The sequence below is a fragment of the Coenobita brevimanus genome, chromosome 99 (assembly GCF_032717465.1).
Source record: "Coenobita brevimanus isolate Jiangsu-jjx chromosome 99, ASM3271746v2, whole genome shotgun sequence".
Taxonomy (NCBI): Eukaryota; Metazoa; Arthropoda; class Malacostraca; order Decapoda; family Coenobitidae; genus Coenobita; species Coenobita brevimanus.
The window spans coordinates 19,205,258-19,221,604 of NC_137052.1; the positions used below are offsets into that span (position 1 = coordinate 19,205,258).

General features: G+C 45.3%; 1 protein-coding gene across 7 annotated transcripts in view; it reads right to left on the bottom strand.

Annotated features, from left to right (window-relative positions):
- PMCA (plasma membrane calcium-transporting ATPase 3) overlaps positions 1–16,347 on the bottom strand; it is a 485,021-nt gene that overhangs the window by 239,933 nt on the left and 228,741 nt on the right. For all 7 annotated transcript variants that reach the window (XR_013899883.1, XM_080283982.1, XM_080283980.1 and 4 more), the window contains exon 4: positions 2,255–2,301. The gene's annotated coding sequence lies outside the window, so the exon portion shown is untranslated. The remainder of the gene's footprint in view (positions 1–2,254; positions 2,302–16,347) is intronic.

A 16,347-nucleotide genomic window follows, 5' to 3' on the forward strand; every position in this document is an offset into this window, starting at 1 on the left:
AAAATGAAAACAATTCGGGGTTCAGCTTTTACCAAAAAAAGATCCCCTAAAAACCTATAACAGTTTCTGGCCCCAAGAAGTATGTTCAGTTTTGTGTTGAACATATTGTGAAATTTTACAAGGGGACGCTCCAGCCCCCTATGGGTGCCACAACACCGGTGGCCACGCCGCCACCACAGACAGCCAGGCCACCACAGGCTGCCACAACACCACCACAGGCGGCCAGGCCACCACAGGCTGCCGCACCACCACAGGTGGCCAGGCCAGCCGTACCGGCGACCCCATGCGGGAGACCCAGGCACGGCCCACACAAACCCGGCTCACAGTGAGCAACTCTCACTTTTCGTTCTCTCATCTTCCTTCACATTTTTTTCTTACTCTCACTTAAAGACTAAACCTACTGTACTTACTATTACTACTACTAACATTTCTTGCTCTCACTGAAAAACTAAACCTACTGTACTTACTACTAGCCTATTACTACTACTACTATTTCTTGCTCTTACTTAAGGAGTAGAGCTACTGTACTTACTACTACTACCACTATTTCTTGCTCTCACTTAAAGACTAAACCTACTGTACTTACTATTATTACTACTACTACTACTGTACTACTATTTCTTGCTCTCACTTAAAGACTAAACCTACTGTACTTACTACTACTACTTCTCACTTAAGAGTAAAGCTACTGTACTTACTACTACTACTACTACTATGTTTGCTCTCACTTAAGAGTAACGCTACTGTACTTACTACTGCTACTACTACTACTACTACTATTTCTTGTTCTCACTTTAAGACTAAAGCTACTGTACTTACTACTAATACTCGTACAGTACTACTACTACTACTCCATTTATTGCTCTCACTTAAATACTAAAGTTACTGTACTTACTACTACTACTTCTACTATTATTTCTTGCTCTCACTTAAAGACTAAAGCTACTGTACTTACTACAACTACTACTATTACTTCTTGCTCTCACTTAAAGGCTAAAGCTGCCGTACTTACTACTACTACTACTACTACTATTTCTTGCTCTCACTTAACCCATGCATTGTGCAATTACCTTTTTTTTTTTTTTCCCACGCCGTGGTGCGCAATAAATGAAGTAAAAAAAGGTTTTTATTATAGCTTTTGTTTATCAAAAACTTGAAGATAAACATCCAGGGCATCATCTGGGGGAAAAAAAAAAAAATCTCTCTCTCTCTCTCTCCCCGTCTTTGCGTAGCGCCACGCGTAAGTTTACGTAAGGGGGTAGTGAAAAAATGAATAAAAACACATTTTGTTTGTTTCCGTTTATCGTAAACTTGAAGATAAACATCCAGGGCATCTTCTGGTAGAAATCTCTCTCTCTCTCTCCGCCTTTGCGTGGTGTCATGCGTAAGTCTGCGTAGGGGTGGAGTAGTTAGTGGTGATGCACGGCCAGCACAGCCTGAACTGTGGCTTGCATTCCACAGGTTAAAGATTAAAGCTACTGTACTTACTACTACTACTACTACTACTACTACTACTATTTCTTGCTCTCACTTAAAGACTACAGCTACTGTGCCTACTACTACTACTACTACTACTACTGTGATCCTGACCCTCATCAAATACCTCTCAAACTTCGGTTCAGATAAGGTCACACTGGTTTGAATTAACTTTGCCCACTGACCTTGACCTTTGATCTAGCCCTGTGACTTTGACCTTTGATCTAGCCCTGTGACCTTGACCTTTGATCTAGCCCTGTGACCTTGACCTTTGATCTAGCCCTGTGACCTTGACCTTTGATCGAGCCCTGTGACCTTGACCTAGTGTACTTCAAACAGTAGGTTTACTCCTTTGATGACCCTCAAGCCTTTCACAAAGTTTGGTTAAATCGGACAAAAAAATTGTTTGACGGCACACACACACACACACACACACACACACACACACACACACACACGCTGAACAAAACAATACACACTCTCGCTTCGCCAATCGCAGATGTAAAAAAAAAAAAAAAAAATCGATGTCTCTCCCCTCCAGACGCCAGAGAACCACTGCCCATGACCGTACCTCTCTGTCTGTCTGTCTGTCTGTCTGTCTGTCTGTTTGTCTCTCTCTCTCAATTTCATCCGCTGTGATATTCAACTCTCTTTCTTTTTCTGGCTTACTGTTATCCTCTTGTCTCTCGTCTCCACTTAATAAAATAAATAATAAATACGGGAAGGTAATCAGTAATGCAATAAGGTAATAATAAGGTAATAAATGATGTTCACTCACCTTTACGGCCCCCACTATCCTTCACTCATTTATCCCGTTGGCGCGTTCTGAGGAGGAAATTAGACAAAGTTAGCTCAGTACACACACACACACACACACACACACACACACACACACACACACACACACACACACACACACACACGCACGCAAACCTAGTGGCAATCTCTTGTACTTACGTAAACTAAATTGACATCCGGTATCTAAACACACAATAGAATGTTTAGGTGTAATAGGGAAAATAAATCGCACAGGAAAAGGTGTTACGAAGCCTGTGCCAAGAGAGAGAGAGAGAGAGAGAGAGAGAGAGAGTGGAAGATAGGAAAGAAAATGAGAGGGTACAAAAAGAGGATATGGACAGAAAGGGAGATAGAAAAAAAAAAAAAAAGATATGGAGAGGGAGAATGGACAAAAAGATAAGGAGAGGGAGAAAGGACAAAAAGATAAGGAGAGGGAGAATGGACAAAAAGATATGGAGAGGGAGAAAGGACAAAAAGATAAGGAGAGGGAGAATGGACAAAAAGATATGGAGAGGGAGAATGGACAAAAAGATAAGGAGAGGGAGAATGGACAAAAAGATATGGAGAGGGAGAATGGACAAAAAGATATGGAGAGGGAGAAAGGACAAAAAGATATGGAGAGGGAGAAAGGACAAAAAGATATGGAGAGGGAGAAAGGACAAAAAGATATGGAGAGGGAGAAAGGACAAAAAGATATGGAGAGGGAGAAAGGACAAAAAGATATGGAGAGGGAGAAAGGACAAAAAGATATGGAGAGGGAGAAAAGACAAAAAGATATGGAGAGGGAGAAAGGACAAAAAGATATGGAGGGGGAGATAGAGGGGGGAAAAGGGGTGAATGTGGGGAAAGAGAGAAAAAAAATGATGATGTTGGGAGGGAGAGGAGAAAAATGGGGGGGAAAAGTAGGAAAGGAGGTTACTGGCGAGATGAAGTGGTGATGTACGAGAGAAGGACTGAGGTAAATATTATCATCATTATTATCATCATGACCTCTTTGCTATAGATGGAGGTGAGGTTGGGTCATGAGAGTAAAAGACGAGGAAACACAATAGAGGGAGAATTTAATCATCATCACCATCATCATCATCACAACCACCACCACCACCAACCTCATCATCAACATTATTGCCATCACCACCACCACCACCACCACCACCACCATCATCATCATCATCATCATCACCACCACCACCAACCTCATCATCATCATCATTACCATCACCGCCACCACCACCACCATCATCATCATTACCATCACCACCACCACCAAATCATCATCACCACCACCACCACCACCACCACCACCACCACCACCACCACCACCATCATCATCATTACCATCACCACCACCAAATCATCATCATCATCAACACCACCACCACCACCATCTTCATCATCACCACCACCATCACCATCATTACCACCACCACCACCACCACCACCACCACAACCACCACCATCATCATCATCACCTCTATTCCCACCAGAGTCCATACAGCAATGAAAGAGAAAGACACGATTAAGTGTTATGGTGAAAAAAAAGCAAAATAAATCGCTAAGGAAAAGGTGCTACGAGGCTGCTATATTTCATCAATCTCTGCTGCTTTAGTTTCCTTTCTCCGCTGCTTTATTACTTCTCTCACTCTGCTGTTTTATTTCTCCATTCTCTGCTTCTTTATCTCTTCATTCTCTGCTCCTTTATCACTTCATTCTCTGTTTCTTTCTTTATTTATTCTCTGCTCTTTTATTTATCCCTTCTCTGCTCCTTTATCTCTTCATTCTCTGCTCCTTTATTTATCATCAGCTCCTTTTTTTCTTCGCTTCCTATTGCTTTATTTTTTCATTCTGGTGGGTGACTTAGCAGGCTTCACAATTTCTCCTGTCAGTCTCCCAACCTTTATTTTCGTCTCGTCACATTTTCTTGCCCTGGTTTCAAGGTCTTGGTCAGGGATTTTGTCCAAGATGTGAAGGACGAAATAACTATACTCTTTTCCCTCTAACTTGGCCTAAAACTGTTATTACCTGTACTCTTTTCCCTCTAACTTGGCCTAAAACTGTCTAACTATATTCTTTTCACTCTACCTTGGTCTAAAACTGTCACTAACTATAATCTTTTCACTCTAACTTGGTCTAAAACTACCATTTCTTTATTTTGCACGCTGGGTCGTAACAACAGATGCTAGTCACGAAGAAGTGCTATTAAGGCAGGATGTAAGACTGTAGCATGAACACTGATGCTATAATAGTCATGAATATTAGCAGGGACGTATGGTTGTAGAATTAACACCATATGATGCTAGTCACGAAAAAGTGCTTTTAGGAGGGATGCTGAGCCATAGTATTAAAAATTATGATGCTAGTCACGAAGAAGTGCTACTGAGAAGGATGAAGGGCCATAGCATTTTTTTTTATTCCACCACCGAGTTGTAAAAAGAATAACGCTAAATTATGGTCTAATAACGAAGAAGTGTCATAGGAAGGGAGTATGGCTCTAGCATTGGCTTTTTCTGCCACTGAGCTACGTGAAATATGCTATGAATGGACCAAAATCTGGCCCAAGTTGGTGTGTGTGTGTGTGTGTGTGTGTGTGTGTGTGTGTGTGTGTGTGTGTGTGTGTGTGTGTGAGAGAGAGAGAGAGAGAGTGTGTGTGTGTGTGTGTGTGTGTGTGTGTGTGTGTGTGTGTGTGTGTGTGTGTGTGAGAGAGAGAGAGAGAGAGAGAGAGAGAGAGAGAGTGTGTGTGTGTGTGTGTGTGTGTGTGTGTGTGTGTGTGTGTGTGTGTGTGTGTGTGTGTGTGTGTGTGTGTGTGTGTGTGTGTGTGTGTGTGTGTGTGTGTGTGCAAGAGCTCTTAATAACGGTAATTCTCTTTCTCTCTCTCTCTCTCACTGCCCTTTACTGTCTCGCCTCCCCTTCCCGCATGAATCAATAACTTTTGCAAACGACCCACTGACCTGCCGCAGTCTGCCTCCCACACCACAGTCTGCCTCCCTGCGTATACAACCTACCTACCACACTGCCTCCCTGCGTATACAACCTACCTACCACACTGCCTCCCTGCGTATACAATCTACCTACCACACTGCCTCCCTGCGTATACAACCTACCTACCACACTGCCTCCCTGCGTATACAACCTACCTACCACACTGCCTCCCTGCGTATACAACCTACCTACCACACTGCCTCCCTGCGTATACAACCTACCTACCACACTGCCTCCCTGCGTATACAACCTACCTACCACACTGCCTCCCTGCGTATACAACCTAACTACCACACTGCCTCCCTGCGTATACAACCTAACTACCACACTGCCTACCTGCGTATACAACCTACCTACCACACTGCCTACCTGCCTGCCTCACTACTGTCTGCCTGTCATCATCATCATTATCCCAACATTCGAATCACATAACACAAACCAGCATCAAACATCAGTACAACATTACCTAACTTCACCTCACATCACACCACACCACACCACATCACACCACACACCACAACACAACACATCACACCACAGTACACCAGATCACCTCACACTACATCATCACACATCACACATCTCACCACCATTAAACTTAGTTATAAATCTTACCATCATATTACCTTTTCCTCTCCCTCTTCCTCCCCCCTGTGTGTGTGTGTGTGTGTGTGTGTGTGTGTGTGTGTGTGTGTGTGTGTGTGTGTACTCATTAGTCGCGTACACCGAGGGGGCGGGTGGCATGACCTACATTACAGCATGCGTCAAATTTTAATATCACTCCCAAATGTCCGAGCATTCTAAACTGCAGACCATCAACACACACACACACACACACACACACACACACACACACACACACACACACACACACACACACACACACACACCTAAGGCCAAGTATTATAAAATGTACAAACAGGGCCACACACACACACAGAAAAAAAAAATAAAATGAAATACCATCTTTTGACACTTTAAAAAGAGCTACAATCCACAACACTGCCACTATACCCCTTTTACTCTAACTTGGCCTAAAATTGCCATCTCCCCACCTTGAATGCTCAGTTATATCAATACATTACCACTAGGATATGATGCTAGTCACGAAGAAGTGCTTAGTAAATGATGTGGTGCTGTGATATTGTCTTTTTTCTGCCACTGAGCTACGTGAAATATGCTGCAAAAGGACGAAAATCTAGGCCAGGTTAAGGTGAAAAGAGTAAAAATCTGGGCCAGGTTAGAGTTTAAATTTAGGCCAAGTTAAGGTGGAAAAAGTATACTGTAGATGTGCCGCCTCTTCTAGCCTGCATACCAAGCGTCCTGTCCCGTCACAGCTTTCACTCATAAATTACTACTCTCTCTCTCTCTCTCTCTCTCTTTACGCACATGTTATAGAATGATTTAGTCGTTTGCCAAGTGACTACGTACACATACCGGATAAAATATACACACATGTGCACACACACCACATGTGCACTCACCACCCAATTCTTTTTTAGTCTTTCAAGCAATGGACGTATTTTCTTTTTCTATTTTCTTTTTACCCTCCCCACACGATTCTGTTCAACTCTGGATAGACGCCTCGCAGTGAAGGGGCTACTGAAGGGTATATATAATTCTCCTTCAGTCTGAAAAGTCTCTCGTAAGCTGCAAAAATTAAAAAAAAGTCATTGTACTGAAAGTTAACATTTCTTAGGGTACAGTCAATTACAGTCGATTTATCTTCCACTCGAGGGAACTGGGCCACGAAAACAGCGTCAGTATTATATCGCCGTTGCATGAACCTCGACCAGATCTTAGTTATGAGGTAAGAATCTCCTTGGTTACTAGACAAATCGATCCTTCAATCTGCCTACACATCGCCATCAACCATTCAGGGTATAGGATGCCTTGCCAAAATGCACCATATATTTTTTTCTTTATCAGTTATTTTCCCATTAAAAAAAAAAAAAAAAAAAATCTCTAGGCCTTACTCTGCGTGTGAATTCGTAGCGCCTCTTCCTTAGCGATCTACTTTGCATATTACACCCAGACCTTCTCCTTTTTGTTATTTATGTGGCCAAAATATCAACTCGGTTTGCATCGATTACAGGCAAGAGGATACTGACGTGCAATATGGGGAATAAATCGATAAGGGGGAGGTGTTACGACAGCGCCCATCGCTCAGAATACAGTGCTCTGTCACATCACAGCGACTATCTTTGGAAGGGCGAGGGATTCAACCTTTTACTCTCTCTCTCTCTCTCTCTCTCTCTCTCTCTCTCTCTCTCTCTCTCTCTCTCGTACAGTCAATGTCAAAAGTTCGTTCGCCTCTCCCGTCTCTCTTTCACAGTGGACAGAAGTGAAAAATATCATGCATTTGTGGGTGATAATATGCAACTTTATTCAATATCTCTCTATCTCTCATCCAAGCATCTGCAGACAGGTGAGGGAATGCAGGTGTGGGTGTGGTGTGGATGTGGTGTGGGTGTGGTGTGACTTTGGGTGTGGGTAGGCAGATGATGGTGTGGGGTTGCTTGTGGGTGTGGCTGTGTGTGTTGGAGGTAAATGAGCTGCATTGATGGTACGTGTATGGCTGTGTGGATGAGTACGTGAATGCAGATTAGGTGTTGGTGTGGGTGTGGTGTGTAGGTGTGTGTATGTAGTGTGCAGATATGTGTGTGCAGGTGGGTGTTAAAGCGTGGACGTGTAGGAGAGGTCAGTGTGAACATTACCTAGGGATTGGAGTAAATGCTAGGTAATGCACTGCTGTCACGAAAACGCCATCACACACACACACACACACACACACACACACACACACACACACACACACACACACACACACACCTAAAATAAGACGGCAAAGGTCAGAAATAATAGACCTAGCAATAAAATAAATAATGTCGTTCGTTTGTCACGCCCTTTACACTGCATTCACCAATAATAAAGTCATCGCATTCCCTTAAGGTGCTACAGTTCTTTCACCTTAACTTGGCACAGATTTTCGTCCTTTTGTAGCTTTTTCCCGTAGCACAGGGGCGGAATCAGACAATGCAACGGCTCTCCATCCTTTCCCCAGCACTTCTTCGTGACTAGTATCATATTACAGTATCATATTAGAGTGTTAATCTATTGTTACACCTCAGCATTATAGGAGAGAGGGAAATTAGAGAGCAAGTTATGAGTAAAAACAGTAAGTAATGGAGGGGTGGGTGGATGACGGGAAAAAAATCTACACCATACCACACTACCACTACCTACTATTTCACCGTCTATCCCTTGTATCTTCCTACCTTGCGACTTAGGCAACACTACTGTCGGATGCACTATCTTGTTTCAGCGTCTATGCCCTGTATCTGCTTACCCTGTCTACTACCAATACCTTCTGTGTCACCGTCTATATCTGTCCAACCCTCTCCCAAACTCCTTATGACTCTACCACACCACTGTCTAATTCCACAAGCTTCTGTCTCATCGTTTGTGCCTTGCACCTGTCCTACCATCCCCCCTCTGCAACTCTTCCCTTTCACCTATGGCAAGGATTAAAAGACTAGAATCCACATTGCTGACGTGGTAAGAGAGCAGATATATCTGTAAATGGACGTCCAATTCAGTCAACACTCACGCAATGGACGGCCTTTACGTCACTGCACCCACACCACTACACACACACACACACACACACACACACACACACACACACACACACACACTGGATCAAACCAAAAATACCTGTACACTGCATCATGAAAAAATAGACTCGCTAAAAGTGGATATGGAACAGGACAAAACGAGCTTAGCTGAATTTGTGGATACTACACCTGAACACACAAACACACACACACACACACACACACACACACACAATTCCTCTTTCTATGCCCCTTTTTTCTGCAAAACCAGATTTTACGCGAGGAAAACCTTACAAAGAAGGAGGGAAGAAGGGAAAGAGAAGAGAAGAAAGAAAGAAAGGAGGAGGAAAGAATGAGAGGAAGAATGAAATAACAAGGGAAGAAAAGGCTGAAAAAAGGAACAGGGAAGGAAGGAAGAAAGAAAAGAGGGATGGAAAATGGGAAGAGGGAAGGAAAAGAAGAGTCACTGATATTTTTTGAGTACGCCATATACCACTGCAAAACATGACGCAAAAAAAACAAACAAAGCCAAGTCTCTCTTTTTCTCTCTCTCTCTCTCTTACTGGTCATCGTATACTGAGGGAACGTAATTTTCTTGGCCATTACTGAAGCTTTTGTGTCGGCTGTCGATTTTGATGCCACGGTCCGGGTCCCCATTTTGTTCAAGGAGAAGGGGCTGGTTCGCGATGTGTGTGTGTGTGTGTGTGTGTGTGTGTGTGTGTGTGTGTGTGTGTGTGTGTTTAATTTTTGTAAAACACACACACACACACACACACACACACACACACACACACACACACACACACACACACACACATTTCAAGAGAGCTTCCTAGCAGAAAAGGTACAGTATAATGATAACTAAATCTAAATGCAACAGGAACATAATGGTACCACATTGTTAATAATTCATAGACAGAAGCTAACACCCATCACAGCAGCCTACTATACTCCTTTTACCTTAAGCTGGCCTAGATTTTCGTCCTTCTTGGCTTATTTCTCATGACACAACGGCAGAAATAAACGGCTCTTGAATCTGGCTCTCTGTTATCTTGTTTCTGTTTTTTCTTGGAGGGAATAATCTTGTGGGTTTCTGGCCCTTGGTTCCTTCTTCCTTGTATAAAAAAAGACAATACTACAGCGCTTCAATCTTTCCACAGCACTTCTTCTTGACTAGCAACAGATTCTAGTGTTAATCTAGGGGTATAAGTCACTACTGAGAGATGTAAGTTTTAGGCCAAGTTAGAGTGACAAGAGTATAGCATGCGAGTGGAGCGACCAGGCAACATCAGTAACAAGTAATGTCTTAATCAGGCTGCCTATGACTGTGGGCAAACACGTATTTTTACTTTATTTTTATGCTTCACCATTACACAGATCTTTCACTTTCATCTTATAATTCCCGGAAGTAAACACATACTTAGTTTAACACCAAATGATTCTGTCTTACATTTTCGTGCCTCTAACTCCCTTCTGGCACCTCTTCGAACAAGGATATGTGTTTTAAAGCATTTCTAATCATAACAACTTAGCTGAACTCGAGTTACACACACCACACTAAAAAGCTCAGTTAGGTTTGGGAAAGTTAGTCTATTTCAGTAAGTGTGGGCTGTAATACCTTTCAGCCAATTCTATCTATCTACAGCCAGACGCCTTAATCCCGTATGGGGTGGCTACAAACAAATCGCCTCCAAGTCGCCCTGTCTTTTCCCATTACGCTGTCCTCCCCCGGCTCACACATCCCCTCTCTCATATACAGTACCTCTCCTCTCCAATCCTCCTCCTCATCTCCGGTCTCCCCCTCCCGCTCTTCCCCTCCACCTCATTCACATACACTCTCCCCATTAGTCTTTCGCTCTCCATCCTCTCCATATGACCAAACCCAAAAAGTAAAGTGAAAAACTGAAAGAAGATAAAAGGATGCCATCTTTGCACTACCATCCATTCGTCGCACAATCCTCTACACAAACACTGATAAATACGCTGTGTGTGTGTGTGTGTGTGTGTGTGTGTGTGTGTGTGTGTGAGAGAGAGAGAGAGAGAGAGAGAGAGAGAGAGATTAGAGACTGTATTCTTTATCTTCTCTGTAACGTCAGAATTACACAGAGCCCATCTTCATAGTGTCCTGTAGTTCTGTGTAGCACGATACGTAAGAGGAAAAAAGAAATCAACCTTTTACCTGTGTCTCCCTCCCACCACAACTGATATATAATGGAGGTGTGTATGATGATGATGATGAAAATAAAGGTGTGCATGATGATGATGATGATGATGATGACGAAAACGGAGGTGTGCATGATGATGATGATGATGATGACGAAAACGGAGGTGTGCATGATGATGATGATGACTAACCCCCCCCTCTCTCTCTCTCTCTCCCAGCCTTTCCACGTGACGCACTGGATAATCTACACTGATAAACATCCCTCCTGCCTCCCTATCAATATTTACAATCATTCAACCTCCAAGATAAACATTACAGTGCTTTCACCCGACGGAACTGAGTCACTCCCATACCTTGAACAAAATAAACCGTGATTGTGTGAAATTTGATGAGTCCCAGTGGTGAGGTAGGCATGAGTCTCCTTGGTTACTAGTCAAATTTATCCTCCAACCTGACTACACCTGGCCACAAACTGATCAGAAAGGGGTTAGGGATCTTTGTCAGGTTAAAATAATCGTACTATAGTTACCCGTTTAATTACAGCGAAGGCAAGGATGCTGACTGTATGTATGTGTATGTATGTATGTAGCATGTATGTGTATGTATATATGTATGTATGTGTGTGTGTATGTACGTATGTATGCATGTATGTATGTATGTACCGTTGCGGTCGGTTTGCACACGCCTTACTTAATGTCACTTCAGCGATCACAACATTTATTCACTTCCACAATCAGTTTTTTTTTTTTTGTCGCTTCCACAATCACCTTTCTTGTCACTTCCACAATCACTGCTTCTTTCACTTCCCCAATCACTGCCTTTTTTACCTGCACAATCACTGCCTTTTTTACCTACACAATCACTGCCTTTTTTACCTACACAATCACTGCCTCTTTTTCACTTCCACAGTCATTGCCTTTTCTTCACCTTCACAAACACTGCTTCTGTCATCTCACTCTTCCACAGTCACTTCTGGCGGCGATGTTAGCGTGAGCAGGAACTATTAACACGATCACTGTTAGACGGTACCATGGCAACCTTAGCACAGGAGTCTTTTCACTAAGACGCAAAAAATTAACTTCAAGGTGAAATTTGCCATCTCTCCATCTTGAATGCCGAGTTGTAACGGCACACAATACGATGCTAGTCACGAAGAAGAGCTATGAGAGGATGCAATTTGCCATTTCTCCATCCTGAATGCCGAGTTGTAACAGCACACAATACGATGCTAGTCACGAAGAAGAGCCATGAAAGGATGTAGAGGCGTCAGAAATATTCCATTACGTGTCTTTCGTTGTTCACTCGTACTAAAAGAAGTGGCACATGAAGCAGGTAGATAAGGGTGAGGTAGGATGGAGGGTGAGGTAGGATGGAGGGTGAGGTTGGGTGGAGGGTGAGGTACGGTGGAGCGTGAGGTAAGATGGAGGGTGAGGAAGAATGGAGGGTGAGGAAGAATGGAGGGTGAGGTAGGATGGAGGGTGAGGTAGGGTGGAGGGTGAGGTGCGATGGAGGGTGAGGAAGAATGGAGGGTGAGGTAGGATGGAGGGTGAGGTAGGGTGGAGGGTGAGTCAGGATGGTCAGGATGGAGGGTGAGATATTATAGTAAGGACGAGGGTGATTGTGATTGTAGTAGTAGTAGTAGTAGTAGTTGTTGTTGTAGTTGTTGTTTCCCCAGGCTCATCTGAACCCTCTGAATTGCTGGCCGAGGTTGCCCATCTGCCACAGTCCACCCTTCCTTCCGGGGGGCAGGGCGGGGGATGAGGGACGCGTGTATAACCACCAACATCGTATGCCACCTCCAGGCCTCCCTTCCCGGCACCAGAGATGGAGGGTGAGGCAGGTGGTGCAGGGTGAGGCAGGTGGGTGTAGGGTGAGGCAGGTGGGTGGAAGGTGACGCTGGTGGGTGGAGGGTGAGGCAGGTGGGTGGAGGGTGAGGCAGGTGGGTGGAGGGTGAGGCAGGTGGGTGGAGGGTGAGGCTGGTGGGTGGAGGGTGAGGCAGGTGGTGGAGGGTGAGGCAGGTGAATGGAGGGTGAGGCAGGTGGGTGGAAGGTGAGGCAGGTGGTGGAGGGTGAGGCAGGTGGGTGGAGGGTGAGGCAGAAGGCGTACACTCACCACAGTCTCACTTCAATCGGCCACTAGGTCGCACCCCTTCCACCTCTACCCCCCCCCCTCACCTCCCTCGCCTCTTCCAGCTCTCTCTCTCTCTCTCTCTCTTTCTCTCACACACACACACACACACACACAAACACACACACTCTCTCTCTCCCTCGCCTGGTCCCCCTGTTAATCCCACAGTTCTTTTGTAGGGCAGATCAGCTGATTCCTGGGTGGTGCTGGCCAGTAAGGCGGGTGGTGGCGTACCTATGGGCGGGGCGGGGCGGGGGTGTGGGTGCGGGGCGGGTGTGGGTGTGGGACACATCATCACCTCCGGAGGGGCGGGCGGGGTGCCTCCTGGGCGAGGCCGGGCCCGGCACTGACTCCGGTGAAGGGAGGCACCACCACCACCACCACCACCGCCAATCAATGAACGTCGCCATGACAACCACCTCAGGAATGTCCAGCCGCCACCCTCCAGCTCCCTTCCCGTACCCTTCACTGTCCCTCCAGGCCCCTTATGTGCCTTCCAGGGCCCTGACCCTCGCCTCCAGGGTACATCCTATTCCACACCCCATCCTCTATCGTCCATCCTCTCCGGCTCCATGGCTGAGTGTACAAACGTGCCCCAACTCCTTCCCATCCCCCTAAGGAAGGATGCTGGACTGCAGGAGAGAGACAACTTCAACCTGCAGTCCACTGGGTTCACATTCAGAAGGACCAGTGGCTGTAACTACTATAATGCCTTCCACACCCCACCCCCGCGCCCTCCACCATCTCCACTACCTCCCACAACCCTTCTGGTCTCCTCCACGGCCCCTCTTGCGTCCTCCACAGCGCCTATCCCGTCCTCCAAGCCCCATCCCGTGTCAGTCCAGTCCACATTCACAAACACACAGACCCGTATTTTCCTCGATTGTGGAAGCTCCCTTTTCACCTCTTTCTTAGCGATTTACTTTTGAAGATGGCTGGGTAATATCTTTTTGTATGTTATTTATGCAGTGTATGGGCGATATTAGAATGATATAAATAACACATACGAGGAGAGTATGGTATGATAAGGAAAATAAATCGCTTAAGGAAAGGTGTTAGGGCAAGGAGACATGAGTACAGAGTCGTCCCATGCCTCGTGTTCCTCCTATACAAAAAAAAAAAAATATCTACCTCCCTTCCCCCTCCCTCCCTCCCTACTTACCTACCTACCTACCTATCTATCTAACTACGTACCTACCTCTATATCTACCTACCTACCTACCTGTCTATATAAATCTTAGTAACGAAATCCGGAAGGCGAGGCACAAACGAGCTGCCTCCATGTCACCTTGTCCTCCTCTATCACGCTGCCCTGCCTCCAACCCACACCACCCTCACTCACATACCTCTCCACCCCATCCTCCACCTTGTCCTCGTCTATCCCTCCCTCTTAGAAAAAATATAATAACAATACAATATATATGCGAAAAGAGGACACACACACACACACCACACACACACACACACACACACACACACACACACACACACACACACACACACACACAGGATAACAGGAAGCAACAGAGGGAAGAAAAACACAGAACAACAGGGGCAGGAAGGACACAGGGAAAAATAAAACAAAAGAAAATGGGGAAAAATGGTTGATAACAGGAAGAGAGAGGAAAGAAAGAGTGGAGGGAAGGCTGGGGAGATGTGGAGGAAGGGAAGGGAGGAGCATGATTAGGAGACAGGAGGGGAAAGAGAAGGGAAGAGAAAGACGGGGGAGAAGGAATGGAAGGGGAGGGGAGGAAAGGGGAAAGGGAGGGAAGGTTGGGAGTGATGGGAGGGAAGATGGGAGGAGGGGTGAAAAGTGGAAGAGAGAAAGGGGAAAGGAAAGTAAGGGTGCAGAGAGAGACAGGGTGAAGAAGGACTTGACAAGAGTGAAGAAGGAGAGGAAGAAGGTAAGGGAGAGAAAGGAGGGCGAATAATACTGGAATGAGGGAGGGAGGAGTGGAAGAAAGGAAGGGAGGATTGGAGAAAGGTGGGGTAGAGAAGGCTGGGGAGGGAGCAGGGAAGGAGGAGAAGGGGGGAGAATGAGGAGAGAAGACTGGGGAAAGGAGGGGCCAAGCCGAAAGGTAAGGAAGGGAGGAACAGTGGGGAGGAGAGGGAAGGGAAAGAAGGGAGGGGAAAAAATGGGAGACAAGAATGTGGAGGGAGAAATGTGGGGGGAAAAGGAGAAGCGAAAGGAAAGATGAGAGTAATAATGATGGAAGGGAAGGCAGAAGGAAGGAAGGAAGTGATGGATGTGAAGCAGGAAGGAAGGAAGGAAGCGATGGAGGGGAAGGAAGAAGGAAGAAAGAAAGCGATGGAAGGGAAGGAGGAAGGAAGGAAGGAAGGAGGCGATGGAGGGGAAGGGAAGGAGGAGGGAATGAAGCGTGGGGAAAATAATGGAAGGGAGAGTCTGGGAAGGGAGGAGGGAAGGGTGCACAAGGGAGAGATAGAAAAGTGGAGGGAGGAGGAAAATTTGCGAGACAGCAGGAGCGAGAAGGGGGATATTGTACTTCGAGAGCCCCAGGGGACAGGAGAAGGAGGAGGAGGAGGAGGAGGAGGAGGACCGAGAGAGAGAGAGAGAGAGAGAGAGAACCATAGTGAACACGGCCGCGATAGACAGATAGACCAGACAGACAAATGGAGGAACGACTGAATAGACGTGCAAACAGAAATTGACAGAGCGACAGACCGATAGATTAACACAGATAGATAAAATACAGAGAAACACACTTACAATAAGGGAAGTTGATAGATATGGTTCCTGGTTCAATATTCTACAACGTTCTGGGGTTTAAATAGAACTCAATCCTTTACTTTATTACTGGTATCTCCGGAAGGTGTATTTTTATTTATTAATTTATTTTTCTACTTATCTATTTATTGATTTATCTATTTATTTATTTGGGAGGCTTCTCGAACTGAAGGGGTTAGATTTAGCCCGCACTCCTTCATGCCTATATTCCTTTCATTTTATCTTGGCCTAAAACTGCCATCTCTCCGTCTTAAATACTGAGCTGTAGCAATAGAATAACACTAGAATAGGATGCCCGTCACGAAGAAGTGCTATAGAGAGGATGTAGAGCCGTAGCACTGTCTTTTCCTGTCACAATAACACTAGAATAGGATGCCCGTCACGAAGAAGTGCTATGGAAAGGATGTAGAGTCGTACCACTGTCTTTTCCTGCCACCGAC